This window comes from Drosophila innubila, chromosome X, assembly GCF_004354385.1.
Source record: "Drosophila innubila isolate TH190305 chromosome X, UK_Dinn_1.0, whole genome shotgun sequence".
Classification (NCBI taxonomy): domain Eukaryota; kingdom Metazoa; phylum Arthropoda; class Insecta; order Diptera; family Drosophilidae; genus Drosophila; species Drosophila innubila.
Window position 1 is genome coordinate 39,706,761 of NC_047626.1, and position 6,914 is coordinate 39,713,674.

The 6,914-nt window shown below is 36.7% G+C and overlaps 1 long non-coding RNA gene across 1 annotated transcript; it reads left to right on the forward strand.

Annotated features, from left to right (window-relative positions):
- The first annotated feature begins 540 nt into the window (after window positions 1–540).
- LOC117790606 lies at window positions 541–1,764 on the forward strand. Its single transcript, XR_004617993.1, has 4 exons — window positions 541–722; window positions 782–948; window positions 1,064–1,303; window positions 1,622–1,764. It is a non-coding gene; the product is annotated as an uncharacterized LOC117790606 (long non-coding RNA).
- The last annotated feature ends 5,150 nt before the right edge of the window (window positions 1,765–6,914 follow it).

Genomic DNA, 6,914 nt, shown 5'->3' on the forward strand with positions numbered 1-6,914 from the left:
TGGCTTAGTGACTCCAGTGAGGCAAAAGACAACACTGCCAATGTTGTAAACAACGTCAAGATAATTGATCACACGGATGACATAAACTCATTGTGGATCCTGTTATTAATTATCACGATAGTATTGGTTTTGCAATTTCTGCTTACACTCTATGTTAAGCATAACAAAATTATCAAGAAAAGATACATGAGTAGGGCAAATAACCTAGACAAGATTTAGAAATGAAATATGAATAAATTAAATAATAATGAATGCAAATTAATGTATCAAAATTACATTTTAAAAGGAACTAGAATTTGAGAATAGAACACTTTAGATATGTAGAAACAAAGCAGAGCCCCTGCTAATCTTTGATTTTGTACTAGAATATATAATAAAGTACTTACAAAACAATACAAAAATGGATATTTTGGAAGCGATTCTCCAAGTATATCAGTTAGAGCCAAACTTCGAAGCAAGAGCTTTACAATTGATTTTCACGACCCCAATAGAAATATCGCATTTCGAGACAAGATGTTACGAACTGCTTTTCTTCTCGGTGGGCCGCGCCGGCTGGCTCATCGGTTCTCAGGGTAGAGTCCCATCCCTGGCCCGCAGTCCGAACAATCGATTACACCATCGATACACAAACAGCTGTGGCGAACGGAACTACACAACACTACAACAAAAGTCGACGGAAATCCACAACATAAACAACAAAACCTGCAATAAACTACAAAACGGTAAGTAAACAAACAAACATTCACAAAACCTAACACTGATCCACCTCTCGTCCAAACAGGATCCCGGTTCCGGACCCAGGCGTACCCGCCCTGCCTGAGATGACCACCTCAACGTCATCTCCCTCTTGTTGGCCACCGAATGGACCTACTTCATCCTGTGTTGGCCATCGTGTTTCTCCCTCCCCCCTACAGCAATAATTATACGGACATTTTCATGTTCAGATGGGTATAATTTGTGTTATTTCCTTATTTATATATACATTGCGGTCGAACATCCTTAATCTCTAACATCTTTTATATTTCATGTGTGTACATTTCTTCCTTGCTACACGAAACAACAGACGAGGAACGAAAACATGGCCATCAACATAAATAATGGCATATACAAATTTGCACCGTAAATGTGCGACACAAGGCTGTTGCGGAGACGCCGCGGGACAAATATATATATATATATATATATATATATGTTTATACGTATGTATGTTATGGAATGGTATGTTAAGGTTAAATGTGAATCGCTTAATATTACCTTAGCCTGCCTAAAGAGCTCTCTGGGTGGTTTAAGGGGCGATGTAAGGGTAGAGTATATGTATATATTTATAAATGTTTATATATATATATGTTTATCTGTCAATCTATGTGTGCTTGTAATTGTAATTAAATATCATTATATACTTAAATGTATATAAATATCTGTTAAATATTAATCATGTCGTTATCGTCCCTACTCTGTTTGTCTTGTTTTCAATTTTAATTTGCATTTTAATTAATTTTATATTCTTTTTAGCTTAGCTTGATTTTTACTGCGATTCTTACATCATTTAAATTTAATTATTAATAATAAAAAAAAATATATTATTTCTTTCTTATCCAGATTCTTGTTTTCTTTCTTTCAGCTTTCAGTTAATTTCGTTTATCTTTAAGATAATAAATTTTAAGTTTAATTCTTTGTTCACTTTTCGTCTATTTTTGCCAATAAAGCTTAGACAGCGACTGCTCTACACAAAACGCACTATGTGTAATTATTCATAAAAAAAAACAGCGATAAGGCGTAGTTCCTGACATGGAAAGGGGCTCCTCGGAACGGACTCACTTGTATACAATAACGCCGCCGATGTTCTGCCCACTGCTGCTCACAGGTCTTCTACGGGACTTCGGGGGATGTCGTCCTTGTTGTCTACCTTTCGGCCGATAAGTGCAGCTTGCCAAGATGACGTGCAGTTGGTGCGGCAAGCAGTCTTCGCACGGCACAAAGATTTCTCTTCTGGGGTCAGAGGCCGGCCAGTGCTCCTCGGTTCCAGACGCGGCACAACCTCTGGTGGAATGTCAAATTTCGTGGCGGCACCGAGTGATGGCACACGTATGCTACTGCGGCACAAGGCGCGACTTCTCCTGACAAAAACTATGTGCCTGGGGAAGGCAACCGCTCCTCTTCGCCGATCAAATCGAACTCCCGTCCGCATGTTCTGCAGCAACGTGGTTTGATGAAAATTTTCCAATTCCCTTTTTATCCTATTCATCCCACCGTTGCTGCAGTTTGAGTCCAATTTGACTCAATTGCATCGAGGGGCATGAAGGGGTAGCGCATATGTGCTGTCTCGTTTTGGAGTTGCTACCTATCTCTGTCTAGCAGAACATCTGGAGTTGCCACTCCCCCCACAGACTACTCGCCGCATTTGACGATATCACCTATCGATAGCCGCCTATTTAAATAAATAACAAAATATATCGGCAGCGCCGATAATTAAGAAAATACAAATAACAATAAACATCGAGCTGGCACAAACGATAAAACATGAACATAACAAAGATATATGGCTAGGTACAACCTAGGGTATTCGCCATTGATACATTGCACATACAGAGAAAAGCAATTGTATTAATGACGTTACCAAACATTAATATATCAAAGTCAACAATAAATCACCCAACCTTGGGTACACTTACAAAGTATATGATATCGAGCTATTAATGTATCAAACGATAGCGATGTCATAATTCCATTAAAAGAATGGAATGGAACGAAATCGCGAAACATATAAACGCATTTCGTAACAAATTCGATAAATCTTACAAATGCATGAATAAAGATGCAGTTATAAAAGCGAAGACTCTGAACAATCATATAGAAATTTTAGTAAGGGAATATAATAATATAGTTACCTTAGTAAATCGTTTCGAAACCAAATTCAATCTGAGCACAATACCGAATGTTTAAGGGTAATAAAATCCCTAAACACAAGATTGATTACTGTCACCAATAGGCGACATATTCAGATAAAAGTGCCAGAAAGTCTAAATCAATTGTTCGGAGTTTGATCCCGACCAATTAAAGGGATTAGACTAATCAACTCAGTCAAGTGACGCTGAATCTGATAGTGACATCGAAGCACTAGAAGGAAGCGATCCGATTGACACAAAACCGGAAACGACAACAATTTCTGAAATGGCACAAACAGTTGCAGAATTTATCAAGCTAGCCACATCTCTATTACCAGAGTTTGATGGTAAGCCGGAAAATCTGCAAAGTTTTATAGATTCTCTGAATCTATTGGATACCTTAAAAGGCACACATGAGCTAACAGCCATAAGCCTCATTAAAACAAATCTAAAGGCCATGCGAGAAATCTAATAAGTAATGAGCAGACAATTGCTGCTATCATTACGCAACTGTCAAATGCAGTAAAAGGAGAATCGGTTGAAGTTGTATCTGCCAAGCTACTTAATCTGCAACAGAAAAACAAAACGGGTAACCAATACACACAAGAGTTGGAAAAACTGGCAAAGGCCCTTGAAGGAGCCTATATCAGTGAAGGTCTAAGCCAATCACTTGCTAACAAATACAGCACTACAACAGCTGTAAAAGCTATGACACAAAACTGCTGGATTGATAAGGTAAAACTTATCATGCAGGCAGGCACATTCACAAACATGAATGATGCCGTTTCCAGATTTGTTAATAGTTGCACGGAGGTAACAGGTCAAAGTAACACTGTCCTGTATTATCGACGAGGTACAAATCACAATAATAGAGGAGGCCGGTGTTATAATCGTGGCAGAAATTACAGCCACAACAATTACAACCGAGGCAGTAATAACAACAATAATTACAATAACCGTGGAGGAAGACGAAGCCAAAATCGAGGAAGAGGCAGAGGTAACTCCAACCAAGGTTACAATAATAACAATGTGAGAGTGGCGCAAAATGCGTCGGAAAACCCTCAGAACCCTTTAGGAAACAATCAGTAAATGCAAAGGTTCATTCCATCAATTATAGTCTTAATATAGTTGTCACTTTTTATAATCATTCAACTGAAAATAAACTCACATTCCTAATACGCGTAGATACTGGTGCAGATATCTCACTTCTAAAAATAAATTCAGATAATTTCAAAATTTAAAAAAAACAAAATTATAAACATCCAGGCCAGGGTGTAATAATATCTCAAAGAACAACTTCAATAGAACTTCCATCAACATAATATATTGTTCCACACGAATTTCATTTAGTAAACTCAGATTTTTCAATACCATGTGATGGAATAATAGGCATTGATTTGATTAAAAAATTCAATTGTCGATTAGATTTCAAACCAAGCGAAGACTGGTTTATAATTAGACCTCAAAATTACAATTATCCTATTTATGTTCCAATATCATATAGTGCTGGCAACAATACAGCTCTTCTGCCAGCCAGATCCCAAGTAATTCGAAAAATAGACATTAATACAGTAAATGATTATATATTTGTTCCAAATCAAGAAATACTTAATGGAATTTATGTTGCAAATATAAAAGCAACATCCAAACATGTATACATTCGCCTTCTAAACACAACTAATTCTGACCAATTGGTCAAAGTAAACAAAATCCAATTTGTAAATTTAACAGATTACGAAGCGAACAAGTACTTTCAAAGTTAAAGAAAAATTTTCCAGAACAATTCAGAAATCAATTAACAGAATTATGAACCAAGTATAGTGATGTGTTCGGACTGGATACCGAACCAATAGCGAAAAATAATTTTTATAAACAAACATTAAGACTTAAAGACGATGAACCTATTTATATTAAAAACTACAGAAGCCCGCATAGCCACGTTGAAGAAATTCAAAAACAAGTAGGGAAATTAATAAATGACAAAATCGTAGAACCGTCTGTATCCGAATATAACAGCCCACTCTTGTTAGTTCCGAAAAAATCATTACCAAATTCGGAAGAAAAGAAATGGCGATTAGTAATAGACTATCGCCAAATCAACAAAAAACTACTTTCTGATAAATTCCCGCTCCCCAGAATTGATGATATTCTAGACCAACTGGGTAGAGCTAAATACTTTTCATGCCTTGACTTAATGTCAGGTTTCCACCAAATTGAACTTGAAGAAAGTTCAAGAAATATAACATCTTTTTCAACGAGCAATGGCTCATATCGCTTCACGCGATTGCCATTTGGTCTTAAAATAGTACCAAATTCATTTCAGAGAATGATGACTATAGCATTCTCGGGTTTAGAACCGTCTCAGGCATTCCTTTATATGATTAAAAACTTAGCAGATGTTTTCAATGTATGTAGGAAATAAACCTGAAGTTGCATCCAGAAAAATGTTCATTTTTCATGCATGAAGTGACATTCTTAGGTCACTAATGCACTGACAAAGGAGTATTGCCAGACGACAAGAAATTTGACGTCATCAAAAATTATCCTGTCCCTCATGATGCGGACAGCGCAAGACGATTTGTAGCATTCTGCAATTATTATCGTCGATTTATAAAAAACTTCGCCGATTATTCACGGCACATAACTAGATTATGTAAAAAGAATGTTCCTTTTGAATGGTCAAGTGAATGCCAAAACGCATTCCAATACCTTAAAGAAAAGCTTATGCACCCCACATTATTACAATATCCTGATTTTCGCAAAGAATTTTGCATTATAGCAGATGCTAGTAAACAAGCTTGCGGAGCGGGTCTAACTCAGAACCGTGACGGAATTTTGCTCCCAATAGCTTATGCATCTCGTTCATTTACAAAAGGTGAAAGCAATAAGAGCACAACAGAACAAGAGTTAGCGGCAATTCATTGGGCTATTACCCATTTTAGACCATATATTTATGGCAAACACTTTACTATTAAAACGGATCACAGACCATTAACATATCTTTTTTCTATGACTAATCCCAGTTCGAAATCAACTCGCATGCGGCTAGAGCTTGAAAAATACGACTTCATAGTAGAATATCTAAAGGGGAAAGACAATTTTGTAGCAGACGTACTTTCACGTATAACTATAAAAGAACTCAAAGACATGCAACACAAAGTCCTGAAAGTCACTACCAGGCGACAAAGTAGACAAAATAAAAACTGTACAGTAGAAAATTATGAACTTCTGCCAAGGCAAAGTCATAAAAATGTATCCAAGCCCAACGTACATTACAAATGATGAAGTACGAAAAGTAGTGACCTTGCGCATAACAGAATCGCAAGAATTGAAGTTAGCGATTTATATACTAATGGAATTCTCGACTTAGGTCAGTTCTTCCAAAGGCTCGAAAAAGAGGCCGGTATATTAAAAATCAGCCAACTCAAAGTGGCACCGAGCGAAAAGATCTTTGAATCAGTTTCGATAGATTCTTTTAAAAATATGGGCAATAAAATATTAAAATCTTTAAGAGTAGCGCTACTCCAGCCGGTGACCCAAATAACAGATGAAAAAGAGATACAACAAATATTGTCTACATACCATGACGACCCAATTCAAGGAGGCCACAGTGGCATAACAAGAACGCTAGCAAAAATAAAAAGACGCTACTACTGGAAAAATATGACACGTCAAATAAAAGAGTACGTAGTCAAAAATGCCAAATGTCTAAAACAAAGACGCACACAAAAACTCCTTTGACTCTCACAGAAACACCTGTGAATGCTTTCGATATAGTGATAGTGGATACAGTTGGTCCGCTACCTAAATCGGAAAATGGCAATGAATACATAGTCACATTAATTTGTGACCTTACAAAATATTTAGTAGCCATTCCAATAAAAATCAAAAGCGCAAATAATGTCGCAAAGGCTATATTCTAAAATTTCATACTCAAGTTCGGTCTAATGAAGACGTTCATCTCGGACATGGGAACAGAGTATAAAATCCAGATTTTAACTGATTTATGCAAGTATATGAAGATCGAGA